This window comes from Equus caballus, chromosome 16 (assembly GCF_041296265.1).
Source record: "Equus caballus isolate H_3958 breed thoroughbred chromosome 16, TB-T2T, whole genome shotgun sequence".
NCBI classification, from domain to species: Eukaryota; Metazoa; Chordata; class Mammalia; order Perissodactyla; family Equidae; genus Equus; species Equus caballus.
In genome coordinates, this window is record NC_091699.1 from 94771650 (window position 1) to 94782512 (window position 10863).

The 10863-nt window shown below is 46.2% G+C and overlaps 1 long non-coding RNA gene across 1 annotated transcript; it reads left to right on the top strand.

The window, feature by feature from the left end:
- Positions 1 to 1191: 1191 nt before the first annotated feature.
- LOC138918101 (uncharacterized) lies at positions 1192 to 4815 on the top strand. The gene is made up of 4 exons (XR_011427090.1): positions 1192 to 1425; positions 1520 to 1573; positions 2919 to 3045; positions 4032 to 4815. It is a non-coding gene; the product is annotated as an uncharacterized lncRNA (long non-coding RNA).
- Positions 4816 to 10863: the final 6048 nt, after the last annotated feature.

Below are 10863 nucleotides of genomic sequence, written 5' to 3' on the forward strand. Positions count from 1 at the left end.
CACAGGGGCACAGCCTGTAAGAAAGCCCTGAATTTTGTGGGCACGCTTTACATAAATTCTTTCCTGAGCTTGTCTTGAGAGGAAAAAAGTTAAATTGTATTCCACTTATTCCATTTTTACCTTTTTATAGCAAAAAGAACATCATACTGACAACAACAGAAAGAAATCACCCACAGTTTCACTTTTATTGGAGAAAATAGAATGTTTTCCACTTTTAATTTAAAACCCAAGCAAGTGGAATTTATTACCAGAATTTATTTTCTTTCCCTCCGCCTCTGGCCTCTCAGTGCGGGTGCCCCTCCCATTCGCAGGGCTCGCCAGCTCTCACTGGAGCACAGGGTCCCCACCCTTGCCGTATTGACGTGAGCTTTCGGTGTTCCAGCCAGCTAGGCCCTGGTCGTTCAGAGAGCAATTTGGTTTCAGAGGTGTTGAAACAAAGAACAGGAAAAGCAATTCTCTGCAGAGAGAATTTGCCTTATTTTTCTAAAAGTACAGCTGACCCATCTACTCTTAGGCTGGCAAACGCCCCTATGGTGTGGCGAAATTTCTCCTTGGTTCCTCCTTCACATCACTGCTCTCCTGATTAAGTCGACCAGGGTGATTAAAGAAAATGACACCGCTCTGGGCAGTTGCTGAAGGTGGGTGGACAGGCCTGCTGGCTGACCCACATCACTGACCTCTCCAGGCTGCCAGACTGGCCTTTCCAGTCCCCTTTCTCTCTTCCTCCTTCCTGAGGCTATTGCATCAGAGCAAGGCAGCCTTTGTACCCTGGGCACGTGAGCCAGAGCATCTCTATCAGGGGTCATGGGTGCAGAGTTGAGTCGTGTGATGTTTATTTGCCCTTGGGATTGCTGCTTTGCTGGGCTTGTGTTTAATGGGTGACTTTGTGGCCTGGGGGTGAGGGCGGGGGGGAGGTCTAGCCTGCATTATCTCCTGGCTCATGACTCATTTACCACATCTGCTGCATGACAGGTTGGCACCTGTCCCCCACCCCTGGGCATCTGGGATGGTACGAAAGGACACCTCTCCTTACCCCATCTCCTGCTCTGTGCCATCCTTTAAAGGCTAGGGGTGTACTGAGTCATTTTTCTTTCCTTCAAAATCAGGGTGAGTCTTGTTAAACAAAGCTCGCAGGTGGGGCACTCCTCTCCCCTAAGCTGCTGAGCACGGTGCGGACTGCCCCAGCCTGGCAGACAAGCTCTCACCCTCCTTTCTCTAACTTAGGAATAGTGCAGTTTTGCGCATGGGGCAACTTCTGCTTTCGGGCGAATGGTGTGCATTTTCAGAGCAGAGTGTGGTCAGCTCTTTCTGTTTAGGTTTAGAGATGACTCAGGGGTGCCCCAGAGCTTGCTGCGTGGAAATTTCTGCTAAGGGGAAAGCTTGTGGGAAATTCAGAGGTGACTGAGAGGCCCCCTGCTAATCATGGTAGGAACTTTTACTTTTATCAAGAACTTTTGTTTCGGGGGTAATTTCCACATGCTCAACCTTCTTTTGAGTAACTGTGTGTCATTTAATGCAGGTGTTTCTTGAATAATCCCCACGGAGTTGGGACTGTCTATGGCACCGAGTAGGTGTATGTACTTGCATTATTTTTGTGCCCGGACTTAGCTACTATTTCTCTCACACTGTGTGCCAAGTACTGTTCTGAGCACTTTACACGTTTAATTCTTTTAATCCTCACTATGTCTCTTATGAGGTAAATCTTTACAGATGACAAAACGGAGCAACAGAGAGGCCAAGTTGGTTGTAGTAAGTAGCTTTTATGATGGCTGTGATGGTCCCTGCCCCTGGCGCCTGCCCCCTGTGTAATCTCCTCTGTTCACGTGACAGCTGGACCTCCCAACTCGCTTTAAATGAATAGAATACAGCCACAGAGATAGAATGTCACTGTCCAGATTAGGTTACAAAAGGACTAAGACTTCTGTCCAGCTCTCTATCTCTGCCTGTCCCTCTCTGAGCCCTGTCCGTGGGTGAAGCCACCTGCCACGCTGTGCGCAGCTCTATGAAAAGGCCCAAGCTGCAAGGAACTGATGTTTGTGGGCAACGTCCAGCCAAGACCCCAGGCCTGGCAGATAGTTTGATTGCCCCTATGAGACCCTGAGCCGGAGGACCCAGCTAAGCCGACAGACAGAAACTGTGAGACAATAAATGTTTGTTGTTTCAAACCCCTAAGTTTAGGGGTAATTTGTTACACAGCAATATGTAACTAGTACACTTGTCCAAGGTCCAAAAGCTTGTGTGTAAAAAGAAATGCAAAGTATAGACCCTCTATTTTTTTCTCTTAAGTTATTTCTATTGTAATGCCACTTAACTATATAGAAACAACCTAGGAGAAAGGTTTTTGTGATTATTGTATATAGCTATAAAAGCAGAAGAAATTAGAATACCAAAAAATCCAGAATTCATGTTTTTATTTCTTATTTTGATATTCCTATTTTTAAAGTGGTAATTTCATGTGATGGAAGATGTACTAAAATGAAATAGTCGTTTATTTTGGAAACAACCTTGATGTCCATCAAGAGGAAAATGAGCTATTTAAAGCCATCCTACAAAATCCTCTGCAACTTGGAAAAGGTCTCTGAGACAAAGTGCTATATGAAAAAAGCAAGTTGCAAACCAGAAACCCCCAAACAATCCCATTTATGTAAAAAAGAACCATGCAAAACAAAACTAGTATTTCTTTACTTGCTTAACAGGGACTAGAAAGATCTGGAAGGGCACAGTGGACTGATGACAGTGCCGGTTTCTGGGGCGGAGTATGAGTGGACGTCAGGAGCTTTTGCTTTGTATTTCCTATATTTCTGCAGTTTTTTCTCCTTTTGTTTTTTCTTCTCTCTTTTTCCACAATGAGAATTTATTAATATGTTTCTTGTGTAATTTAAAAAAAGTGTTGTCCTTGCTTTTCTGGTTTATTTTAGTGTGGCATTTATTTAGCTGGAGGGTCGGTGCCAAAGGAGTGATACATAGATCAGCCGGCCAGCAGAGGTGGTCCTGGCTCCGTCGTGGAAAGACCGAGAGCTTCAGTCCCATCTTTGGATCTGGGAGGTGACTTACTGAAATTGGTACTTTAATAAGAGTAGCTCAAAGGCAGTGTGCGAATAGAACTTGGAGACCTGGAGAGAAGGAAAGAGACAGGCTTGGGGGCCTGGTGAGCCCGGAATGCTTCCTGGGACAAGAAGAAATTCTGTCCTGGGGCAGAAGGGAGAGTGAAGCTGTGAGCCAGGTAGTTGTGGCCCCTGGTCACTGCCCAAGTACAAAGATTTATGCAGGCGATAGTGTCAGGTTTGGAGGCCAAGGGTAAAGTCAAACCCAGGCTTGATGTCTTGGGGAGTTAGTGGCCCAGAAGGGGGGTGATATTAATGATCGCTCGCTCTTACACGGCACTTGCTGCACGTCAGATACCCTTTCAAGCATGGTACATCCAGTCCTTATGAGAACACTATGAGGCATGTACTTTTATCTGATTTTTTAGATGAAGAAAGGATGGATTTTGGAGATTTAATCCGTTGCCCCAGGTCACACTGCTGACACGTGGCAGAACCAGGATTTGGCTCCAGGTGGTTTCAGCTGTGGTGTCTGTGCTCTTAACCACTTGGCTATCCTGCCAGAAATCCTTTTGAAAGTCTAATGCAGTGTGATAAATGCCATAATAGAGTTGGGAAGAAAGGAGGGTGAAACTAGTGCTTCCTGGACAAGTAAGAGGAAGATGTTAAGATAAAGGGACATTATTTGAATTGGGTCTTGAAGCAAGAGTAGGAGTGTGCTAAGCAAAGAGGGGTAGGGAATGCAGTGTGGGAGGGCCGTGGACAGGAGAGGGAGGGCACAGGAAGGGAGGCGGGCAAGGGCAGCTTGCACAAAGGGGAGGGCACATGAAGGAGGAGGGGTGGTTCACAGGGAGGCATGAGGCTCTTACAGCTGTTATCTACTGTTCCGGCACACGCCCAGCTGGATACACAGTACAGGATAGGTTGCCAAGAGACCAAAGAGAAGACCTGGAGATGGCAAACGAGACATATGGATTTATTGGGCAGTTTCTTACAGGGAAGGTCCAGTGGCGGCAGCTGACGGAAGAGTACACCACTGCTGTCCCCTGGGAGAAGTTTGCTTAAGTCGGCAGAGGAACAAAGGCTGCGTGCTTGCCAAGGGGGGGTTCTCCCTGCATGACCTGCATTCTAAGGACCAGAGCTCCCCCAGAGGGCCTCCATGTTGTCTCAGACCACGCCGGTCTTTATGGCAACCCTCCCACGAGAAAACAGCTGGATCGGCCAAGCCCTGGACTGTTACTGTGAGTGCTGGCCTGCAGCCCAGACAAGGGGCTTCAAGGATGCATGGCTCTTACAGGGCACGGAGGCTGGTGCCCCTACATCCACCCAGGAGTCTGTTGTCCTCTAACCTTTGTGCAGCCCCACATCAGACCTCTGTTGTGCCCCCTCTGAACTGGCTGTTGAGGTGGTGTTCCCTGCCGGGCCCCTTTCCCGGGACTGTCTGTTCTCAAATCTTTCCCTGAGCAGGACAGACACCCTTTAGTCCTCAGTGGAAACTGAGGAAAGGCAGAGAGGAGGGCCTTGAGTACTTCCCCCCCCCCCCCCACATCCCTAGGCATGATCTAGGATCTCCCAGAACTTCATCTGTGTAGGGCCCAACACTACGCAGAGTGTGGATCACTGAGAACCAGCAAAATTGACATCACCTGAGGCCTCAAATAATACATTCCTCTCCTTCAACATCAATTTCTTCAGATTAAAAATCCAATAACAGGCTGTCATTGAACCTGAGAAAAGAGATGATAATAAAAAGGAGATTCTGACTCCATAATAGAAAGCAGGTGACCTTTAAAATTGGTTTCTCCAGCTATCTGTGCTACAGAAATGCAGAACAGGTGGAAAAACCTGTGCTTGTACCTTTCTCCCCAGTTCCTCCCATTTCCCCACAGACCTGCTCCTTTCCCTTATGTTTCCTTGGACTTGGTGAGTGGCCACATTACTGCCCGTTTACCTGGCTGGGACTCGTGGAGCCATCCCCACTTCTCCCTCCCACTGGCTTGGCTGAGTTCTGCCCCCTCGGCATCCCACGTCCTGCCCTTCCCTGCCATTCCTGCTGCCCTGCCTTTACGGGGGCCCTGCTTAAGTCACCTGGGGCCTCTGCCACCCTGTCACCAGCCTTCCTCCTCCAGCACCTCTTCTGCCACCTCTGAAGTACAAAGTAACTCTGGCAAGTGAATGGCTGGATACGGTATAATGAGTAATAACATGTAAACTGTTTACCTTATTGTTGCATTTACCAAGTGTAAAAGTGAGTGCTTCCTTGGGTTAGGTCTGCCTAGGCCCTTTGGATTACAGAAGATGGGACTTATTTCAGACTAATCCAGGGGGTCTCACATGGAAAACAAGGGTCGGCAGTGCTAGCAGGCCTTGACATTGTAATGAGGAACCAGAAAGCCTGCAGGAAGAGGCGACTTGTGCTCTCCAATTCTTCCTCGGAGGGAGTCTATTTTCCTTCCTGTTTCTGAAAACTGGCTCTCACTGCTTGCCAGGGCCCAGGGTCAAGTCTAGTCAGCCGCACATCTTGAGTTTATGGTCCTCTCTATTCCAGCTCCCTCCTCGAGGGATGGGGCTCAGCCAGATCTCAGCTTCAAGCCCAGGTCTTAGTTGTCGGTCCAGTCAGCTAAGGCCAGGCTGGCTGGCTCGCTCGGTGCAAACATGGCTGCTAATTGCCCACCGTTGTTGGGGGTGGAAAGAATTCAGAGAAGGGGAGTTTGGGGCTGCCCAGACGCTCCACAAGTTATCTGTTATGTGTTGTAAGAAAAGACATGACCTCTGGCTTCTCAGCACTTAAGCCCCACCGGGGAAATTGAGTGGTGAGTTGAGGTTACTTCAAACAAAAGTGAAATCTTTGTTTTGTGGAAAACACTTGGCGTTCAGGATGGACGTATTGATCTCGTCTTTAAGGAATCATAAGGCTTTGGGTTTGGGAGAGAATGGTTACTTCAAATGAGAAGGACAGAAGGGTCGTTGGTTCCCAGCAGGAATGAGTGAGGGCGGTGAAGTCTCTCCTTCTCAGAGCAGCTTCCGTTTTGAGTGATGAGAGTTGAGATTGGTGGGTAGAGTGGGAACAGTCATTGGAGGGTTTGAACCCCAAATAAAAAAGCTTAGACTTGACTCGTTAAGGATGAGGAATTGTCATGGTTGAGTGGAAACTGAGTGTGTTCTGGATCACACACACCTGGATTTGAGTCTGTCTCTTCCTGTGGTTTATGTGACTTGGGCCGGTCCCTTAAGTGCAGAATCCCGTTATCCTCATCTAGAAAATAGGAATACTACTACTGGCCTGCAGTGGGCATCTGTTGTTTTCATCTGCCCAGCATCCGTTCCTGCTCCTGGTAAATGCTCCTTGGTGTCACTGAGCGACCACTCTGTGTGGGTTGGATAGGATCAGCCGCACCTCCCAGCTCAGGGAGGGACATAAGGTTCTGGCCAGGGCCACCTGCACGGCACCCTCCTCAGGACACTTTACTTCCATCTGCTGGAAATTGTTGTAACTCATATATAGATCTATGATATCTGGTATACTGCATGTGGTGCTTTCTGTACCACATAACCTGCCCAACTGTACAAAGCTGGTCTGACCTTGGCCAACTAAAAGTAGTCTACCCCTGGCCACAGATGAGGAAGGGGAAGTGACCCAATCCAGGCCAATGGGAGGTAGTTGTACCACATAAAATAGTCTGCCTCAAAGTAATGCCAACACAGCAGAGACAAGAACTGAGAGCCAGAGAGAAGCATAAATGCATCATATGAGCTACTTGATCCAGCCATGCCTGAAGCTGTAGAGTTCTTTCTGGAGTTTTTCAGTTATGTTCTCAAATAATTGTTGAGAGAGATGGTCCTCCATGGGTCCCTCTCACTCCTATATGTCTTGCTGGGTGTGCAAAGAACTGACCTGACTAATTTTGACTGGGCCATTTCTCGTAGATATGTTTGCAGCAAACAATCTTGAAGGATGACGTGATGTCTGCCTCTAGCACAAAGAGTAGGCTTTCTTATTGCTTGCTAGAAAAGTGATGGAGTTCCCAAGCTCAGTGTTCCTCAACTGTGATGCAAAGCTGCTGTGTGCAGAGCCTCCATCTGAGCCCTATTGTGTCCCCTGAAGGGCTCAGTCAGGGACCAAAGTAAACATGCTGATGCACATGCTGATCGTTGTGCCCTGAGTGGTGAAGCCCTTTGTCTCTGATCCAGGAGTCTTGTGTCTTCTGCCAGCCTCCATAAAATAGTGACAGGCTGACTTATTAGCTTGTAAGTAGAGTAAAATTAATACCAGACTTGACAATAATCCGCTCTGCATTTTTGTTTCTTAAACCAGAAAGAATCAAGATTCTGTCACTTGTAACAGTAAAATTCTAACAAGTTGTCTTCCTTATCAATTGAGGTAGTGTATGTGAAAACTTCTGTCTGGGGCTCCCGCGTAAGTGTGTTTCTATAACAGACTGTTTTATTGAACAACTTTATTGAGGTTTAATCGACGTACAATAAACCACACATGTTTAAAGTGTGCAATTTGACACTTTTTGACCTATGTATGCAGCAGTGAAACTTTACCACAACTAAGATAATAAACCTAAAGGTAGATTATTTTTCCTTTTGTTACACTGATTTTTAACATTTTACTATGGAAATATTAAACCATACACAATAATAGAGAAAATAGTATAATAAACTCCCAGGTACCCATCGCCCATCATATCAACATTCTGCCATTTTTGTTTCGTTTACCTCCTTCCTCCTTTTTTTATTTTGCTGGAGTATTTTAAAGCAAACTCCAGATATGATATTATTTTACACGTAAATACTTCAGTGTATATCTTTAACACATGAGGACTTTTCTTTAATATAACCGCAATAACATCATCACATCCAACAAAATTAACAACCATTTTTTGATATCATCTGAAAGACAGTCTCTGGTATTCACTTTCCCAAAATGACTACAAAAATGTCTTTTTCCAGTTTGTTTTTTCAAATCCACATTCAAACAGGGTCCACAGATTGCATTTGGTTAATATGTCCCGTGAGAACCCTCTCATCTATGAGTCTCCCCCCTCCTTTTATTTTCCCTTACCATTTATTTGTTGGAGAAACTGAGTCCTTCACATAGAATTTCACCGGTTCTAGATTAGACTGGTTATTCTCTGGTGGACACAGGCGTTCCTCTATTTCTCACATTTCCACAAAACTCTGAGTAGGTCTGGAGCTGCTGTCCATGTGGCACCCCCTGGCCGCCTGTGGTGACTGGCATTTTCAATGTGGTTCATCTGAACTGAAACATGCTCAGTGTAAAGCGCACATCATATTTCAAAGCAGGTCTTCAGTCAAAAAGAATGTAGAATATTTTATTGATATTTTTCTATTAGTTACATATTAAAATGATAATAGTTAGGATATATTAGCTAAATAAAATACATTTAAACATTATTTTCACCTCTTTATTTTTTGCTTTTTAAAATGTGGCCACTGAAAATTTTTTTGAGGAAGATTAGCCCTGAGCTAACTACTGCCAGGCCTCCTCTTTTTGCTGACGAAGACTGGCCCTGAGCTAGCATCGTGCCCATCTTCCTCTACTTTATATGTGGGACGCCTACCACAGCATGGTGTGCCAAGCAGTGCCATGTCCGCACCTGGGATCCGAACCGGCGAACCCAGGGCCGCGGAGAAGCAGAACATGTGAACTTAACTGCTGCGCCACCGGGCCGGCCCCCAAAATTTTAAAACACATTTATAGCTTGTATTATGTTCTACTGGATAGTGCTGGTCTAGAGGCTCAATTAGATTCAGATGAGTTTTTTTCTTTTTTGACAAGAGTGCTTCCGAGATGATGTGGTATACCTCTTCTTGCGTTCCCTCTGCAGACACCTTATCCAGCTGCACGACTGTTAGTGATGGTAAGATTGATCAGGGGTGACCAGGTCGTGACGGGAGTGGGCCTGGCACTCACGGCTGAAACCTCGGTGTTCTCCTGTCGGACATCAACAATGTCACAGAACACCAGCATCATGCAGGCCACTCTGTGACCGCAATGGAGCAGGAGAAAAACACAACGACCCCATAATCATGTCTGAACATCTACGAAAAAAGGACCTTGTCCAAACCACAAAACTCCCCCCTTTATGGGCTAGTATGAGTGGCTGTTGCTCCTTTACCAGTTACAGCTCTCACTTCACTCTGTTCCTTCCTCTTAGATGAGAATTACTAAAATACTGAATAATAGAATCAGCCTGCTTCCTGACAGCATCCAATTAACAGCAAAGCCCGTTTCCTTGAACTACCCCCAGATCATCACCAAGCCCAGATCTTATAAGGCCTTTCTAGCACCCTCTCACTGAGACCTCCACGGCTCCCTTTGGTGTGCGTTCTCCCTTGTTGCAACGAGACTAACAACTTTGACTGCAGCTGTGTTTCTGGTTGACTTTGGGTAGAGAGCATTAACAGCGGGTGTAGGTGGAGTCAACCTCATCCTTCCATTATCAAGTTTCTTCGGTAGATTTTTAAGTAGGGGTACAATTTAATGCAATCAGATGTTTTGGGAATTGCCCAGTGAGTAGCTATTTGTAACCCTTGTTAAATTTGACTCATCAGTCCAACAATTTTTGGAGCCTTTCTACAAACAGACCTAAGCTTAATTGTTCATTGTATTAGTTTGTGGGAACTTCTGTAAAAAAGTACCCCCCAATGGGTGCCTTCAACGACAGTCTCACAGTTGTCTCAGTTCTGGAGGCTGGAAGTCCAAGATCAAGGTATTGGCAGGGCTGGTTCCTTCTGAGGGCTGTGAGACAGAATCTGTTCCATGCCTCCCCTCAGCCTCTGGTGGATGGCTGGCAATCTTTGTGTTCCTTGCTTATAGACACATCACCCTGATCTCTGCCTTCATGTCATATGGTGTTCTCCCTGTGTCTGTGCCGGTCTCCAAGTTTCCCCTTTTTATAAGGACACCAGTCATATTAGATTAGAGCCCATCCTAATGATTTCATTTCAACTTGATTACCTCTGTGAAGATCCTATTTCCAAATAAGGTCACATTCTGAGGTGGCAGGGGTTCAGACTTCAACATATGAGTTTTTCAAGGACGCAGTCAACTCATAATAGTCATTCACAACTGTTAGATTCTTTCTGATAGGTGTCAGTAGCCACCAATCTTAGAGGTAAGTGACAGTGGATACTTCCTGACAGTCCAACTAGTTTATATTCAAAGCAATCTTCAGTCAAGTTCTACACACAAATAGACATTTATTTAAGAAAGATGTGTTAGGAAGTAGGCTCAGGAACCGTTCACATCACCTGTTCTGTAGCCTCAGGAAGTCCCAGTTCTCTCCTCCACAGGGACTCTAACCACACCTTGTATGAAGGCTTCATCTGAGGCAGATGCCCCAGCTGGGGTGGAATTCAGGTAACCCTATAGTGGCATCAGCCAACCAGAGTGCTCTGAAGTCAGGGCTGGACATGGGCCATTCCTGATTCTAGCTCGGGGGTCCAACCTTATGGCCGAGGTGAAGGATTTACCTGGATTGTGAAAGGTGAGGAGTACCTCCAAAACACTTTGTCGTGAACAGCACCAGTTTCACCAGTGGCAACCCATTTATAGTGCCCATGATGCTAACAAATGAGTCACTAATTTCACCACTGAAAGCCTATTAGTAACACTTACTGGAATTAGCAAAGCCTCTGGTGCTGATTGAAGGCAGCTGCAGTCTTGTGATGCTCCTCTGGGGTGTGAGCCATGTTGATTAAATGCTGGCTGTGAGTTCTTGATTAGGGCAGCCAGCTGTCCCTGGAGTGTACATCAAGACCAGCAAACACATTTATGTGCCACTGT